Raw genomic sequence first — 20,022 nt, forward strand, 5'->3', positions numbered from 1 at the left:
ATTAAGAAAAACATAAGCCAATATATAGTTAGCAATTGTACTTAAGTCTGAAGGTTTATCATGGCTTGGGAAAAAGGATATAATTTTAGAAATCATAAAGATCCCAATTTTATTTGAAATCAGAGGGCATAGTCAGCTTAAACTACTCTCATTATTTATTTTATTTTGTATTTTAGGGAAGGGTCTACAGAGTGTTCCAAGTCTTATTACTAGACTGGACGCATAGTGATCTGCCTGTTTACAGCCTCCCAAGAGCTAGTATTATGGGCATGCACCAGCACACCCAGTCTCAATTGCATTCGCAGCACACTCTGGGGGATGGGCCAGCACGGCAGGCCCAGGGATTGAACCCCAGCCCTTGCACCTGCTTTCAGGTGCTTAAATCCATTGAGCTTTTTGGCCAGCCTCATCGGAGGATTCAGAAATGGGCACTTATTTCTCATCGTTCTATCAGAAGCTGACACAGCCAGCCTAGGATGAAGGCCACTTCCTGGTTTGTAGAGGGTGGACTTCTTGCTGTATCATCAGACAGCAGAGAGAAAGTGAGGGTATCCAGCCTTCTTCCTTTAGGAAAGCACGATCCACTAACTACCTCAGAATCTAATCATGTTCCAAAGAATGTAACTTTTAGTAGCATCACATTGGGTGTCAAGACATCACCACAAACCTTCAGGCTATATTTAACATCAGGTTTCTGAATAGATTAATCAGAGATAAAAAAATTACAAAGTAACTTAATAATATTTTTATTATACAATTTTCAGTTTTCTAGAACATTCCTATAATACTATCAGCTATCTACCATAAATATTGCCATATTTTTTTCTGCAACATATAGCTGTATACATATAGGTACAAGTAAATAAACTAATACTATGAATTTTTTCAGAGAAAATAATGACATGCAGTGATACTTTACTATTCCACCTTGAATTCAGACTGCTTAGATGACATTTCCTTGAGAACAATGTTGAGCAAAGCAGACCGTCTCCGCCCAGCTTGCAAATCTGTGACTTGGATATGAGATCATTACAGTTTCATAATCAACCAGAGTGGTTTCCTTCCACAAAACCTTGTTTTTATGTTTAGTTTTTTTTATTTTTGAGTTTTTTTAGATGTATTTAGGACAGGGTCTACAGGGTCTCACTATGTAGATCAGACTCATAGTGATCCTCCTGTTTTCAGCATCCCAAGTACTGGGTATACAGGGGTGTTTCACCATGCCCAGTCTCAATCTCTGTCTCAGCACACTACCGGAGTGGGGTCTGAATAGCAGGTTGGGGAATGAACCCCAGCTGCTATGCTCTGTCTAAGCAGGTGTTTTAGTCCTCTGAGCTATTTGGCCAGCCCACCAGAAGAAAAACTTGTGGTTGTGGAATGTGTCAAGTATATTCATATATATGTATATAATTTAAAGATTATATATGGTCTTATGTGTCAAGTATACTCATATATACACATATGAATTTAAAGATAAATGTAATGATATATATATATATATATATATATATATATATTTATACATACCTTTAAATTTCTTGGCATTTTGTTCATCTTTTGGCACTCTCTGGAATTTCTTCAATTACAACTTTAAAACATCCATGGGAGAAAATGAGAGAAAAGATAAATTATGGTATACTAATGGAAAGATTTGCAATAAAATTATGAACTATAATTAGACATGCAGAAATTATTAATACCATAAATTTGATATTACATATAATAGACAAGCTTTGAGAGAATATGAACTTTTATTTTGTTTACTATTCAGAGTTTTCATGTTAATCAGCTACTCTTCTTTTGAAAATACGTAACATATGTGTTGTTGTATGTTACCCTGTTTCTGTCTGGGACATTTTCAGAATTCTTGTATGCTTCAATACGCATAACTATTGTCTCTGATATATATTTTGCAAAACTTTCTTTAGTTATGCGTTCTGAACACAAGCATAGCCATCACCTTTTGATATAAAATTAAAAATGCTAAATTAGAGTGTTATCAGAGAGAAAGATTTAAAGTATGAAAGATTTCTATTTATCTGCTTTGAAGCATTTTTAATTGTAAAATATTTGAGACTGTAAAAATGATCATCAGTTTTAATATCACCACATTAAAAAATATCAGAAAGGTACATTTTGGATGATCAGAAACCTACATATTGGAAATTGCTTTTAAGAACACTAAATATTTTGTTATAATATCTGAAGTGTCTTTATCCTGGCTAAAAGAAGGATTCACAATATTCCCTTAGGTTTCCATAAGGCCTGTGTGGCACTGGAAAATAGTCTCTTTAAGTATGTATTCTCACCTGTATAATGAAAAAAGAATCATTTCAATTAGTAATTTTATACATTAAAATATATAATATTCATTCATCAGTCAGCAAATTACTAAAAAGTTACCTGCTTCTCTTATTAAATGCAATTCTTTTTTGTGATAGGACTTGATAATTCTAAAATGAGAATTTTAACTTCATTTTGTAGTCAATAGCACATGTTGCTATACCAGATGAACACATTTTGCATACAAATATAAAGTTCATTACAAGCTCCACAATTTTTTTCTAATGTTTCTATTTCACGAGTGAAAGAAAAGAGGCTGGGGAGATGGCTCAGTGGAATAAGCGCTTTCCTGGCAAGCATAAGGGCCTGAGTTCAATCCCAGTTCTGAAGAAAAAAAAAGTGAAAAAAAAAATTACCAAAATGGACCCTTTTTCACTGATTCTAGTAAGTAGGAATTTTTTTGCTATTGTTGTTACTTGTACAGGTAAACCAGGGAGAGAGTGAGTGTCTTGGTTACTTATCTCTCATTGTTCAGACAAAATATCTGACACCCAAAATTAATAAGGAAAGGTTTATCTAGCTCACAGTTAGTGGAGATTTCAGTCCATGCTCAGTTGGCTCCAAGGCAGAGTGACACATATCACAGGGCAGCAGCTCATTGTGGTGGACAACCGCAAAGAGCATGAACCAAAGGGAAAGCAACTGCTGCAGCAGCAGCTAGCAAACCTCTCTCCCTTCCTTATATTTTATTCTGGCTATCCACCCCAGGGTAGGTGTAGCATTCACACCCATAATCCCAGCATTGGATCATGAATTAATCACAAACTCTAAAACCCTGATGACTGCATGAGACTTTGTGGGGACAAGTAGCTATAAACAATAACAGTGAGAATGAATTGTACAAAGACAAACTGAGTTAGTAAAATGTGAAGACAGGGAGAAAATGCTTTTGCAGAAAGTGGGATTCTACCAAGTGGTTATTGCTTTTCTCTATGGCTTGAGTGAGAAATTGTATACAGTCAAATAAACATTCTTTTTTTTTTAAATCAAGGGTAGAATGTAACTTTTACTTTGAAATGAAGAATTCTGAAAATGTTCAAGTATTTAGAATGTTATAGCTGTATTCCTTAATAAAAATGTAAGTGTTTTTAAATTTCCCAAGTGTTAACATAGAACTTCAGCTGAAAAAAAGCTATTTTGGCAGGTTGGGGCAATTACCATTTCATAACCTTCTTTCGTGTCATCATAAATATATCTTCCATTATTTCTCAGTCAAGGACCCATTCTGGACAATTCCCAGCTCCTTTTCCATGGCTCTTTGTGTCAAATTGTATCCATCAAATAAAGAAGTTCTGTGTAAAGAAATGCTGCTATCAGTTGTAAGGACAAATATAGAGCAGGCTTTTCCCCCGGTTCTCACATAACTCTGATCTAACTGAGACAGGAGACCATGATGCTCCACAGAGATGAGGACAGAGGAAGACTGTTCAGCCCTGTGGTCCTGTGGGCTTTATTGAGCAACTCAGGAATGGTCAGGGAAGGAAAGTGTAGTTCATTCTCAGTGGAAATAAAAAGAATAAAAGGCATTTATAAAGCATGATATCATTGAACAGAAAGAGATACATCTGTTAGTGCTATATTATAATATTAAAAAGTAATTTTCTAAAGCTGCCTTTTAAATGATAACTGGAAATTGTAATATTCTGTTCTAATGACTGACATGCCTTTGGATCCTTTTAATATTTGACTTTTTTCTGTCAATTTGACTTGTGTTTTTATGTTTACATATGTATCACTTGAGATCTACAATTAGACCTATACAGTAAAATAAAGAGGCATTCTTCAGTTCTCACACTATCTTCATTAATAACAGCTAAGATTGTATCTTTTTTCTTTTTTCTATGTGTGGTTGTTGTGTATTTAAAATATCTTCATGATGAATATCTATATATCCAAATGTCAAATCTCAAACTTTAATGTCAGGATCCAACCTCAAATATATTGCATAGACTTAAATTTTATTCACTGTGGCTGTCAATATGGTCTTATTACTCTATTTCATTTTTGATCTTTAATGAAGTACCTGTGAGTTATGAGGTGGAAAAATGTCAGGGTGAGAAAATAATGCTCTCCATTTTTTCCCAGCCATGACATTTCTGTATCTGAGCTGTGTCTCACAAGGTCAGGAATGTGTGACCTACTTTGCTATGCTCATTCTCCACAAATCCTAACACATAAGCTAAGAAAAAGAAAGGAATATATTATGGAAGGATTTCTGGACATGGTTTTGTGTGATAGATTGCCGGGAAAGACATGTGGGAATACTAATTCCTAGCTTCTCAGGGTGAAAAACCTCAAGTTATAGATATGTAATGATCAACTTACATCCCACCATAAAAAATTGATAATTGGTCTATCTTCCCACACCCTTTTATAACTTTTACCTATGATACAGTGGAAAAGTTAATTGTCTCATCATGAAACTATTTTAGCCTGTTGGAAACATTTATAGGAATAATGGCTAGAGGAGTGCAATTCTGAAAATGTTGAGAAAGTGTGTCCTATTTTGTTTTGTGTCTTTCCTCTTGGTAATAAGCCACTCTTAGATGTCTATTAAGTTAATTGCCTGGATTTGAGGGAAGGAAAATTCTACTTGAGAATACATGCTTTCCCATAATATCAGGAGCAATTTGAGAATTTTCTTCAGTTCCAATATTTAGCATTTAGATGAAAATTATTATTTTTTCCCATCTCTAAAGAAAATCCTGGGCCAGCCTGATAGCTCAGTGGACAAACGTGCCTGCTTAGGCAGAGAGCAAGTGCCTGACCAAACTCTGGTGTGCCTTGCCGGCCCTGCCTCCTGGGCATGCTGAGTCAGGGATGGAGGCTGGGCGTGGAGACACGCCCCTGTAATCCCAGTGCTTGGGTGGCTGAAAACAGGAGAATCACTATGAGTCTGATCTACATAGTGAGACCCTGTAGACCCTGTCTGAAATACAGAAAAAAAAAAAAAAAAATAAAGATGAAAATACATAATATATGACTCCAAAGCAAGATCTAGGGCCTAGAACAGTCACAAGAAGAGCAAAAATGAAGGAAATGAGCAGAATATGGGTAAGTCCATCATGAACAGAGTGGTTGAGGCAGGCCAATCTTACACCAGCAATACTGGAGGAAACTTACACCATCATAAAACATTAAAATAATCTGTTTTTAAAGACATTTTACTATGAAGCATTATTGTAACTGCAGTTGACTAATCCAAATGTGAAAACTCAAGTTCTGTCTACTATGAAAAACTTGTTTAACATTTCCTTTATGAGCCTTAGTAACATAATATGAAAATAGAGCTCTTGCTTAAATTTTCTTAGTAAACTCAGAATGTGGATGAGAAAGAGGTATTGAAATGAGAAGGATGGGCCTATGAATGTCCAAGAAATACAGGAAAACAGTGTGGGAATATTGTGTGCTTTATTGGTGGGTTATTGAAAGATGATAGATTTTTTTTTGCTCCAAAAGAAGTGCACGAGAAAGATGATGGATGCTAGTCATAGGCTGCACCGTAGAGAATATACATTTGAGGTTGGGAATTTTTTTTCTGTCTCTCAGATATCACTTTGAATTTTTATATTATTTTTCAAGGAATACAAATTGTAATTTAAAAAACCTCAGCATTATAAACAATACAAAATTTCACTATGAAAAGTAATTGGAATTCAATAATGCTTTCCATATTGCATGATATTATCTTACAATTAGTTGTTTAGGTTGCCGGATGTAAATGTGCAAAAATGGTTGAAAACAAAACAAAATAAAATAACAACAAAAAGTTGTAAGAAATTGAAAAGAAAAACCATGAGAATAAAAAAAAAAATAAGCATTAAATTCTTCTTTCAAAAGACCAGCAGAAATCAGCAGTAAAATTATCCAAATTATCCTGCATTTTTACCTAAATATATCTTTTTCCCTTCTTTTGTCTTTTTCCTCATTCCAGGCTTTCCTTTGCATTGAACAAATTCTTTGTCTTTCACAGTATCTATTATACATTTCAGACAAAATTACTGGAAATTTTATATATATATATATATATATATATATGAAATGATCTCGCAAGAATAATGTAACAAGATTGGGGCTTGTGGGTTAGCTCAGTTGTTTAAGTGCCTGCTCTGGCAAACCCAGTCAGGTGCAGGGGACTTTGGTTCAATTCCCAGAGTCGCCCTTAAAGCAGACTGAGCCAGCCAAAACAAAACAAGAAAAATACTAATGAACTTTTTTAAAAAAGCCAAATAGCTCGGCGTATTAAAAGCACCTATTTAGGCAAACTCAGGGGCCAGGAGTTCGATCCCCAGGTCTGATGTGCTGGCCCTGTCCCCAGGGTGCGCTGAGATGGGAAATTGAGACTGGGCGTGGTGGCATGCACCTATAATCCCACTAGAGTCTGACCTATGCAGTGAGACCCTGTACTCCCTGTCCTAAATTTTAAAAAAAAGAAAATAATGTAGTAAGATTATTTGAAGACAGCTTTATATTAAGAGATCAGACAGTACAAAGATCGATATTAACTGATGAAAGAATAATAAAAATAATTGCAGAACAAAAAGATATTAACCAGTAACTAAATATCTGCAAGAAATGACGGAAGATGACCTATATGTGCAGTGATGTTAACAGATACATTAATGACATGAATACTTTTATAATGATAATTATCAATAATAGCTTGGTAATGAAAATTCATACTAATGATACTTAATATCTGTTTGTTTTAATGCAGAGGATATTGAAACTAGTTTTCAGGTTTCAGTGAGCAAAGAGAGAAATAGAGGATACGTATGGGGTTGGAGAAAGAGGTCATCATTTGCAATCCAGTTCTAATGCTGAATCTCAGAGGTAGTGCATATTTTACAGATTAATAGCACAATCTCATATATAGCTCTTTCACTTAGGAAACCAACTATAAATTTAAGGATGCACAGGCAGCTCATATTTTGGACAACTGGCTACATTTGAAAGTTCTTTGAGCTTTTTAGTTACAGTATTTTACTATATCAAATCACAGAATTTAGGAAAGGTCTATTGAAATTATAATTTTATTACAAGCCTCAAGATTTATTATAAGATTCAAGATTTATTATATAAATCAGGAGCCATCCCCTGATTTATGTAAGTGAGCCGTGAGGCATGGTGTTGGAGTGTCCCCAAGCCAGACCCTCCTCTGCAGTGGGATCAGAGAAAGCGTCACTCTCCTCATACACTCATGTCCTCACTGGCCATGTAGCTCAATTGGGCTCTGAAATTCAAACATTAATGTGGATTTTATTGCATAGATGAGACTGGCTGAGTCACTGCCTACTTAACAAAAGTTTAATCTTTAGTTTCCTTGCCTTCCTCAGACATTAGGGCTGTGAGATTATCTGGCTAACAGCTTTACTATTTTAGATACATAGGTCACTACTCTGGGCAAGGTTCCAAGCTGAAGCTTTCTCAGAACCTTGATGGGCAAGAAGCCTGTAGACTTTAGAGGCTACATTTAAACATGCACCAAAGTTGCTGCAAATTTGGAAGAGTTTTGAAGCTCACAAGTAACTGGTGCTGATAAAACAGTAATCAGAATCTACTGAGAGGCTGAGGAAGCATGGAAGTTTCCTCTCTTACCCAAATAATCCCTATTCTCATTTTCATAAAAAGTTAATCCTTGAATTTCACATACAATTATTGTATTTTTTGTGTTTATGTACTTTTATGTACTTTTTGTATCTACTCTCTTTAACTCAAATTTTTAAATATTTCAAGATTCTCATTTTCCTACAAATGACTCAAATTTATCTTTCACCATGGATGGATGGGTAGTGTTGTGTTGTGTTTTTATGCCACATTTTCTTTATCCCTTTGTCTTTTGAGGAACATGGAGTCTGCTTCCATGGTTTAGCTTTTGTGAGCTGTGCTGCCCTTAACATGAATATTCATGACTCATGGTAATATTAGCTTCTGGTTTTTGGTGTTAAATACACCCCAAATATGCATAGTGGTGCCAAGTGAAATCTCTGTTTCTATCTTTTAAGGGATTTCCACACTGATGTCCATAGTGATTTTGCCAGCTTAAATTCACATAAAAAGGTAGTTAAAGGTCTGGGGAGATAACTCAGGTCCAAATGCCTCCTTGGCAAGCACAAGGACCCAGATTTGATCCCTGGCACCACATGCCATGCTGCCCCTGTAACCCAGGAGTGCGGAGCCAACCACCAAAACTGGGCATGGTGATGCACATCTGTAATCCCAGCCCTGGCAAGGCTCAGGTGGGAGGTTCACTATGAGTCCAAACTGCATAGCAAGACCCTGTAACAAATAAACAAACAAATAAATAAGAAATTAAAAAATATTGATGGGTTCCTTTTAACCCACTATCTTATCAGCATTTTTGTTTGTTTGGTCATTTGTTTGTTTTTAGTTCTTGAAACTGTATTATACAAAATAAGTTAATTCCAGAAGATTATATTTTGTATGATTAATCTAGTATGAGAGATTGACAGTATAAATAATTTAGAAAGCACAGACATATTAATAAACAAGAAGACAGATGAGAAGGAGATCTGGAGAAAGGACAAAAATAATCAAGATGTGACATGTATGTACATCAGTCTCCCTGATCAGGCTAATCACCATGTATCGCAAAGATACAATACTTTCAAATCACTTTTAGTTGAGTAACTCATTGTAGTTAGAAAAAATATACTTTTATGCGGTATTCTAACATTAGGTGTATGTTCTGAGGTACTGTGTGACTATTACAGGTATATCAGTGTCCACTAGAGGAATAGATTTAAGATGACATGTATATATACTTAAAAATATGGAAATATATCATGGTATGGATATAATATGTACTCAGGTTAGGCTTACAGTGGCCACCTCCAGAATCAGGTGTAGATGAACTTAAAGGGCATTCTACTGTGGTAGAGATCCAAAAGATCCAGTCGAATGTTGAAGGCCTGGACTCAGTGTGGAGTCCCATGTGAGTCACATGGGGAAGCTGAAGAGTGCACCCTTCAAGTATGAGGAGTCCTACACAAACCTTGGAGGTGGGCATCCAAGGAGGTGGCCAGGACTGGAGCTTTTCCCAAGAAACAAAAGCAGAACATTTTCTTCTTTCCTTTTTAATCCATGCAAGGTACGAGCCTGTTGGTCGGTACCATTCACACCCAGAATATGTCCTCCCTCTTCAGTCATCATCTCACACACCCAAAACTAAGCTAAAGCACTCATCTGTGCATTTTTTTCTTCAAATTGACACCACAGTTAACTATCACAAAATGGTTCATGAACATAATCTGTGGTGTCTGTGACTTTACCCAACTATATAATCTTATGGGATCATATTCCTAGCAGTGACCATTCATTGAGTGAGACTTGGGTATGTGGCATATGACTGCACATTGTTTAATTTTAGTCTGAGACAAATGAGGAGGTTATGTCCACCTAGAGTAAGAGAATAATCTGGCCTCATAGCAACTAAATGATGAAGCTCTGATCTAAATGCATATGCTTAATTTAAAATTTTTCTCCTCCCTCCAGTATTCCACAGTTTCTTTCTATTTGAAATGAATATATATAATATATATATATATATATATATATATACTCAGTTATACTATTTTAGGTTTATATACTATCTTAGATATAGTAAACCTGCTCAGGTATAATTGGAAATGGCAGCAAAACAGTTTTTAGATGAACTCTCTCTTCAGAACTTCCTGATTTCTCTTTTACTTTGATTCACATACATCCTTGGTGGGTTTATTTTCAGTACTTGAGTTTCAACCCAGGGCCTTCTCATGGAGGGTCATCCCTAACCCTTCCTTCATTTATTTTTTTTTCCAGACAGTAGCTCAGTAATCTACCTAGGCTGGGCTCTAACTTTCAGCCCTCAGGCATCAGCTTCCTGGAGTGAGAGGATTACAGGCATGTGCCATTGTGCCTGGCTACTTGCATCTCTGACAAACTTGTGTATATTATGCTACAGTCAACACTCAGGAAGCTGAGTGATCTCACTGTTTATATTAATTTTGAAGTTAAGAAGTCTTGTCAGTAATAATAACTCTTGCTTTTCCATTTAGGAATTAGGTCTTAAAATCTAAGCAATGTTGCCTTTACAAACTTAGTTCACGAACTCTTACAATTCCCTTCTAAACAGGTTAGATCACTAGAGATGAGTTAAAATCATTCAATAAAATATAAGCAAAGTGTCTAGTGTTGTGAATTTATTAGAAAAGTGGATTATTACTTCATTAATATAGTATACATAATGTGGGCGGGCCAAATAGCTCAGCAGATTAAAGCACCTGCAAGCAGGTGCAGGGGCTGGGGTTCAATCCCTAGGCCTGCAGTGCTGGCCCCACCCTCAGGGCAAGCTGGGACAGCAATTTAGACTGGGTGTGGATCACAACAAGTCTGATCTAGTAGTGAGATGCTGAACACCCTGTAGACCCTTCCCTAAAAAATAAACACATAAATAAAAATAAAAATATTATAAATAATGTGAGAATTGTAAACCAATAATGAACCAGTCATAAAATTGGTAAATATATTAGTGTAGTACTTTCCTTAATTTTGAGCCTCTGATTTATTTCATATGTATTTGGCACTTTTCTGTAATAAATATGTATTTACCTACTTACATAGCTAGCCTAATGTGCTCAAATTGAATCATCAATACTATGATGCACCGAGAAAGACCTGTATTCCAAAAGTATGAGCACGTGAAATGCACACATCCTGAGTCTAGCTAGAGCACTCTCCTCGTTATCAAGGAGTCGCTTTTCAGCCTTATGTTCTCATTTGTTTATCCTTGGTTTCTTTATGCACACCCCCCACCAAGGAAAAAAAGGAAGAAACTATAACAAAATTAAGAGCTAAACAAATAGTTATCATTATACTAGAAGTGAAATTAAAACTGTAAGAACTTGACATTATTCAAATTTCATTCTGTTCTCTTAATGACTACATCATATTTTCAATCCTCATAGGCTTCTTGGAACAATAGACTTGTCATAATATTCAAACCATCTAGAAAGAAATTGTGCTAACATCCACCAAGCAAGTCTTTTAGGCCAAGTCTCTAGGTACATCACTGCTCTGATACTTTTGACCCCTCAAAGTGTCTTTCTGTGGAGTTAATAGAGAACAGATGTTTCCTAAGGCAACAGCTGTTACAATTAGACAAATAGGGAAAATTGGTAAATGAAGATCTCTGAACTCTTTAAAAATACCAACCAGCTCCTCCAAACTTAGTGAGAAGGTTTGCTGAGATCAAAAGAAGGTGCCCAAGATTGTGTGCTTGCACAAATATTGGTTCAAAATACTTTCAGAAAACACCTTTCTCTATTAGATTTCCTGCAAGTGCTCATTTGAAATAGTCCAGTGATTATAACTATAGAAAGCCAAGCCTTTTTACACTATAAAAATAAAATGCATTTTTGTTGATTTTTCAAATCAATCTCCCTTCATTTTTCTTACAGTTAACAGTATTTTCCTAATGGCTTAATCTGTCCCAAACCTAATGATGCAAAAATCAATGAAAAATGTTTTTCTCTTAGTCTTATTCCAGACTTCATTTTTTTTTTCTCAGTGGAAAGAAATATGTGAAGATGCAATTTAGTAAGCACTGCCGTAATTGAGATAAAAATAAATCCTCCTTGGTGGGAAGGAAGGTGTTACACAGAAAAATTGTTTGGCTTGACCATATAAGAAATGAGCATTTTCAGATATTAAAAGATTTTTTTAGATGAGTGGTGGGTGTGTGGTCTCCACACTAGCATCGTGACGATAACCAAGCTGGAAATTTGTTAAAAGCACCAGTTCTTGGACTAACTCCAGAGCTGCGGTCTCTGGGGCAGAGCGGGCTCTAGTGTCTTAACATTTTCCTCAGGGATTCTAACTCATCACGAAGCTTGAAAATTACTTTAAATTGCACAATTTAGGACTACTTTGCCTAGAAAGTCTCCCTGTTCAGGATCCAGAGTGGATCACCCCTAACACAAGGAACAGGAACGATTGCTCAAGTTGTCAGAAGATGTAGAAGCCGAAATAAAATCAACAGGACCCAGAAGCTATATGCCGCTCAGGATTGCTACCCTCCTTTGGGAGGTGTGATTCCAGAGACGGTACCTCCTTGATGGCATGCAGATATGAATTATAGTACAATTTAAATATCAAAGACTATCTGCTCAATAATTCCTGAACCATAATTCTCCATCTGGAAAGTTTATGTTTCTCTGATTCAATTTAGCAATGCCATTAGATTTTCAGATTATTAGTAGAGTGCATTGTAATTGACATCATGCAAAATCATCTGGCTGAGACTAGTTAATGGGTGCTCAGTTGACGTTATGGAAACTTAATTAAAATATAAGAAATTCCTTCAATGTGAATCTAAGCAATGAAGGAAAGATTGAAATTAAATTCTTTATAAATTATTTATAACCTTCCCATGAATGCATTGGCTTATTTTAAAGAATAATTATATTTGTTTTATTATGGTAGGTTAAAGTTCTTGAATATTTCTTAATTATGGGTTCCTTACCTTGTAAGAGTGTAAAATTACTCTCTGGTTAAATCAGAATGTGTTCCCCTTCTGAATTCATCTTTCCTTCAGATATATCAAAGTCAATGGGGAAGTGGTAGACATCATTTTTTTCTATGTATCAAAATATAATATGCAGTTGTTTTTTAATGGCAAACATTGCTGACATATTCAAATATGAATGTGAATGAAAATTTCAAAGGATGAATTTTGTTCTTTTTCCTCCTCTTTTCTCTGATTTTTGGTCTCTATCCATGAGCATTACCCGTAGATGGCAAAGACAAATAGGAATTTTCAAAAGTAAAGCCTTCTCAGGTCTCAGACGGCTAAGGCAGGAAGAGTAGGATGAGTTGGAGGGCAGTCTGTCCTACATGGTGAGTTCAACCCTAGCCAAAATCATATAGTAATACCCTGTCACCAAAGGAAAACAAGAGCCCAAAATTAAAGCCCGAATCTTTCTCCTATCATTTGATGAGGGGCTATATTCTTACCACTTAGACTTTGTAGAGAACTTTCAGAATTTCTGTAAATCTAAAAAGAAAATACTGCTCTTTTAATAATTGTTGTATAAACAATGATGATCATCCTAAACCCAGGAGACTTTTTTCTGGTCTCCCTGTAAGTTTGACACCACACATTAACGAACGCTGTGGCCTCATCCGCCCTGAAACTGACAAGCCAGATGCAAGTGTGTGTGCTGTTGACAGCCGGTGTCACCTGAGACATTTTGATTTTAAAGCTATGCAGTACTTACAGTCCTTTTATAGCTTTTTTTCCCCCTGAATCGGAATTTAGAAAATGAATCATAAGACATCCACAGGAAAACATCTAGAATAAGTGGAGGTTTATCAGAGCTTCAGCAGCTTTCCTTTGTTCTTGGGGAAACATAACTTAGAATAGAAAGGCAATGCCGCAGTAGGGTAAGCAGTATTTTGATTATAAGCTGTAAAAGGTCCAGGGAGGGGGGTGACTTAATGGTACAAGCACCTGCCTAGTGGTGCAGTGTCCTGAGTTCAATCCCCTATCCGCAGTTAAAGAAAAGAGAAAGCAAATAAAAAATAAATAAAGTACGTAACAAAGTTTAGGCTTTCATGACCTTGACTCACTGCTCCAATTTTCATAACAGAATGGCTTTTTGTTTGAATTACTATAATGGAATATTTTATTATTGTGGCTGTAGGAATGCTCTAAAATTTTAGTTTTAAAGCATTTTAATATAAATTACCACCTACTACTGAAGAGGTCTTGTTAGGTTAGCTGATAAGATTTCTGTTCTCTTGGATGTGATCTCTGTTCCTGGATTTCTCTCTCGGGAAGGCACACAGTCCCTAAAGGCCAAATAGTTTTTCTTTCATAGAGTGTCCTGGTCACAGGGATATTTTGTATTCAGTCCTACCATCTCCTTTCCCAGGGGACTCATTTTAAAATATTTTTGATCCTAAATTTTTTGGTTGCTTTTTAATGAAATACCTACTCTTTGATTATGTTCTTATATTCTTTACTTTGTAGAAAGAATGATTGCTGTTTTCATCTTAACTGCAAACTGTTTTCAGGTTACTTTCATTTTCCACACCATTGTAGTTTTATCACTATCCTAAATATGCCAAGAAACAGGATGAGTTCTTTAAGTCTCTCGCATTCTTTCTTTCCTTCCTTGCTTCCTTCCTTCTTTCTTTCCTTTTCTTTTTCTTTCCTTCTCTTTCTCTCTGTCTCTCTCTCTCTCTGTGTCTCTGTCTCTCAGTGTGTCTGTCTCTCTGTCTCTGTCTCTCTCTCTCCATCTCTGTCTCTGCCTGCCCTCACTTTCCATGTAGCCCAGGCTTGCTTTCATTTCATCAGTTTCACACTCTTGCATTCCTGTGAGTGCTGATATTACAAGTGTGCACTACTATAGCTGGACCACTTTATTGTTATTATTCACTATTTGTTTTCACAAGAACCTCCTTTCATTACAAAACAAACACTCCATACTCACCACAGCCAAGTCCAATTCCTTTGGTTTTTTATCTTCACAAAGAACACACTCATACACACACACACACACACACACACACACACACACACATCTCCATCACATCTCAGGGAAAATGACCTATGTAATTCTCTAGCAGTTTACGACTCAGGCCTCCTTTAACTTAAAGTTTTTCACCTACAGTACACTCAAGAATTTACTGGGGACCACTCAGAATTGCTTAACTTTATGACAATAGTTAGAATTCTTAAGAATTAAAAACTGCATGGCAAATTATTATGCAGGAATTAATTAGAAACTGCTCTTCAGATCAACTCCTGGGGGAAAGAAATATATCAATGCAACTGGGTCAAGGAGAGAGATGAGATGAGTTGAGATCTTCAGCGGACCCAGGGAGAGGGCTAGAACTGGGCGCCCTTTAAAACCGTCCTTGTTGGGTAGTGAATGCAAATGATTTCAATCTTTCTGTCATAGAATAGAGTAGATATCTGAAATAGTTACTTCGTTCTGGAAAGATACTGGGGAAGGATATAAGGCATCAATTCCCCTGTTATAACACTCATGCACTTACACTTTGTACTTGCAGCAAAGCTAAAGCTCCCAGGAATACAATGACATATATGTGGCTAAAACCAAAAGCTTTTAATTTTATTACATTATAGAAAATAAATAATTTTTATATATGAACAAATCCCTTAGCAAAAACTGGTTGAGCTTTTTATATCACAATTCTTAAAGGACAAGGTTGGATCATTTTTCCTTAAGCTTCATTATTTCAGTATTTTTTTTTTAATCTTTTATCCTTATGATTCTTTTCAAGAGATGATTTTTGAATACGTTAAAGAGTACCTGGCTGTATTGGCATATGCCTTAACCCCAACACTAAGGGAGGCTAAAGCAAGAGGATTGCAAATAGAGGCTAGCCTCAAAAATTTAGCAGCATAGCAGTACCCTATAGCAAAAGAGAATATAAAATAAGGGCTGAAATTGTACAAAGAAGCAAGAAAATTAAAAAAAATCACTTTTGAATGAAAATACAATATAATAGTTGTTCACAAGTTTTAAGTCTTACAATGTTCCAAGAATTGGAGCTTTCATCAAGGTATTAGTATTTTCATATTGCAAACAAAGAAATTGAAGTTTAAATTATATGCCAAGTGCAAATTCACTACAGATTTGTCTTAAACAATCTGAAAACATTGTTTGTTCTTTTATTTTAGTTAGTTGTGAAATTATCTTTAAAAATTTATTTTAGTACAGTAGTCCCTTCCTATTTAGAGGTTTGACTTTCACAGACACTGTTTCTCAGGTTTTCTAAATTTTTTTATCTAAATTGTTTATATTAGATTTTCACTATGAGATTTTGCAGTAGTATAAAGTAGTATATATGTACTTATACTTTTAATGATTTTTGGCTAATTTTTAAAAAATATATAAAATATATTAAAATGTTTTTCTAACATTTCACAAGAATATTAAGCAGAAATAAAATATATTGTTTATAATATGTATTGCTTTATTGGATGAATACATACTGCACTGTCCAGTATACATATATTGTTAAAATTACATAGGTTTATGTATTTAGAAAATGGCTAAGAACATTAGAAGTGTTTCTAAAAGTGTGGAAAGTGTCTACAAAGCCTTATATATAAATACTAAATTCAATATAATTTCTCTACTTTGCCGATATTCTCTTACTGAGGGGGTGTCTGAAACACAACCTCCATGTTAAGTGAGAAACCACTCTAATACAATTTGGAAATATATATGGATCACATCCTAGAGAATTTATTTTTTTTATTTTTTGTATTTCTAGGGAAGGTCCTACAAGGTGTTCAGGGTGTCACTACTACTAGATCGGACTTGTAGTTATCCTCCTGTTTATGGCCTCCCAAGAGCTGGGATTACAGGGGCACACAACCACACCCGGTCTCAATTGCCATCTCAGCGTGCCCTGGGGGCGGGGCTGGCACAGCAGGCCCAGGGATCAAATTCCTGTACCCTGCCTCTGCCTAAGCATGTATTTTAATCCACAGAGCTATTTGGCCAACCCCCTAATTGAATGAATTTTAGTCTTTCCTTCTTTTCTTTTTCTTTTCTTTTCTTTCTTTCTCTCCTTATTTTTTTGAGAGGATGCCTAGGGGTTTTCAATTCTATTTAATTCTTCAAAGAACCAACAACTTGATCCATTAATTTTTTGTATTCTTTTCTTAATTTCAAATCGCTCAATTATTCTCTGATGTTTATAATTTCCTCTCTTGTGTGAACTTTGTGCTTTCCTTTTCTTATTTTTCTAGAAGTTTGAGATTCAATACTACGTTGTTTATTTTATCTCCTTCTGTTTTCTTGATGTGAGACTCCAACACTGTAAATTTCCATTTTGTAACTGTTTTGATTACATCTCATAAGTTCCAGTATGTTCTATAAGCAATATAATTTAAATGTAGGTACAGTTTAATTTCATCTGTGACCCACAAGTTGTCCAAGAGGGTGTTATTTAATTTCCATGTGTGAATGGAGATTTGTGGTTTCTTTTGGAATTTATTTCTAATTTCATTGCACTATAGTCTGATAATATGAATTTCTGTTTCTGTGCACTTATTAAGCATATTCCGTGAGATAGTATGTAATCTATTTTGGAAAATGTCCCATGTAAAGTTGAGAAGAATATGTATTCTGATGTGCGGATGAGCTTTCTTTAGACATCCACTGTCTATTTATTCAAAAGTTTGGTGAGCTCTGATATTCTGTTAAATTTTGTCTAGTTGATCTATTTGTGATATTTGAGTATTGAGATTCTCTATTACAAATGTATTCCTGCTTATTTGAATTTTCATGTCCATTAATATTTGTTTTATACAGCTTGATGCATTATACATATATAATTACTATCTCTTCTTGGAGTTTTTCCTTAACATGTAAGTAGTGACCTTCTCTGTTTCTTTGAAACAGTCTTAGTTTAAAGTGCACTTTGTCTTCAGCTAGGATAGCTAACTCTTTTATTTTTTATTTTCTGGGTTCCTTTCACATGGCATATTATTTTCCATCCTTTATTTATTTTTATGTGTTTTAGGGGTGTACAACATGTTCAGGGTCTCACTACTAGATGGGACTTGTAGTGATTCCCCTGTTTACAGCATCCCAAGAGCTGGAATTACTGGTGCACTACCATGCCCAGTCTCAATTGCCATCTCAGTGCACCCCAGGGGTGGGGCTGGCATAGCAGGTTGGGAGATTGAACCCCTGGCCCCTGTGCTTGCTTGCAGGCACTTTAATCCCGTGAGCTATTTGGCCGGCCTCATCCTTTATTTTTATTCTATAGTTTTTTGGGTGAAATATGTTTCTTGTACCTGACACATTGTTGGATCTCGTGTGTTGATTCATTCTTCCAGTCTGTTTCTTTTCAATGGTGGATTGAGACATTTACATTGATAGTTATAACTAATATGTATTGACTCATATTGTCATTTATTTTCCTGTTGTTGGCTCCCTATTTCCCATCTGTTTATTTGCTTGACTTGCCCGATGACCTATTCTTATTGGTGTCCTTAGAATTGTGGTATTTGTTATCTTTCTAAAATAACCTTAAAAATTTCAGAGACCTGATTTAGAAGTATAGACAGAACTACAATAGGGTGGGTGAATCATCCTTTACAATGAAAATTTGGGATAGAAAGCACTGTATGGTTGGCTACTGCCATTCCTTGCCATTCCTTCCTAGCTTCTTCTGTTCTCTGTACTCTTGTGCACCTGTCACAGGTTGACAGTGAAGAGATGCTGTCACTGCTGTGAAAACAGCCAAGGGGTACTCAGTCCCCCTTAGTCTCCTCTCTAGCCCAGGCAATGCTGGTTTCCTGCTCACTGCTCCACAGCAGCCCAACCATGCTTCAATTCCACCCACCCCCTTTCTCTCCCAAGCCACTGGTCAAAGGCATGATCTGTCCTGCTGTTCTACTCACTGCTTTCATTCCCTGGCCTTGTTGTCACCACAGGCTCCAGGTAGTAACAAGGTTGCATAAAACACACACACACACACACACACACACACACACACACACACTGAATAAACAAACAAAACCCAAAATAAATACAAATGTTAAAACAATAAACAGTCAGGGAGGGAGCAGTTTTCTGGTCAGGTACTCTGTCCACAAAATTTCCTGTCAAACTGCAGATCCCACGTGTGGAGGAGAGCATAAGGGCTGAGGGGCCTTGTATTCCAAATCTATGTTGTCTGTCTTGGAATATAAAATTTTATAATTTTTCTTTACAGTCCTGCATTATCCATAATGTTTCAAGGAAAAATGAATGGGAGTAGGCAAATTTGCTCTCATGGTTATCTAGATCCATAATAATCAACTCATAGGGAAAATCTGAATGAGTATAAAAGCAGGGCCCTTCTGATTCACTTTTAAAGGGATTAATATAAAAACTCTCCTCATTTTTTCCCTTCATTTCCCACTTCTGTTCCCCCTTTTCTTTCTGCTCCTTTTCCTTCTCTTCTCCTCATCTTTCTATTCTTCCTGTTCCATTTTTCTTCCTTCTCCTTCTCCTTGTAGTTGCTTGCTTAATCTTATCCCTTAGTAGAGGAAACCATGGATATTAAAAATGACAATAGAAGTGCAATCACTGGGGCATTTAAAATCACATTTGCTTCCTATACCTTCAGACCTTGGTACTGGAAAATTCTCTAAGTTATTTAAAACAAGCTTGTTTGGCTTAATTTTCTCTTAGTAACTAGTCTCAAGTTTAAAAAAGTAATGAAAGTTGTGAAGTCTGGATAAACAAGATAAGAATAGATGCAGAAAAGCCAGAAGAAAGTCAGGGAAAAGATAGTAAGTAAAGTGAAAGTCACTTTGTTATTTTCTGTTTATAGTGATCTTGTGCTGTGGTGAGAACTCAGGATGTTGGGGCATTTTTCTGGACCCTACAGATTATAGATATTGCTTAGTTACTTATATTCTGTACTTTAATTAGTGTAAAATTCCTTTTTTTAGATGAAAAAGTCATAAAAGCTCTTTTTATTAATGTCAATTTGTATGTTCAGTTCAAATCACAATTCAAAACTTTTCATCTCAAAATGATTATCTAATAAAACTTACTGTTGAATCCCATAGCATTACTCAGACTGTCCCATCCTTCTTTGTCTCTAAGATTTAGGAAAATTAGAAAGCAAAGTATGAGC

The sequence above is a fragment of the Octodon degus genome, unplaced genomic scaffold (genome assembly GCF_000260255.1).
Source record: "Octodon degus isolate 3935 unplaced genomic scaffold, OctDeg1.0 scaffold00019, whole genome shotgun sequence".
Lineage (NCBI taxonomy): Eukaryota > Metazoa > Chordata > Mammalia > Rodentia > Octodontidae > Octodon > Octodon degus.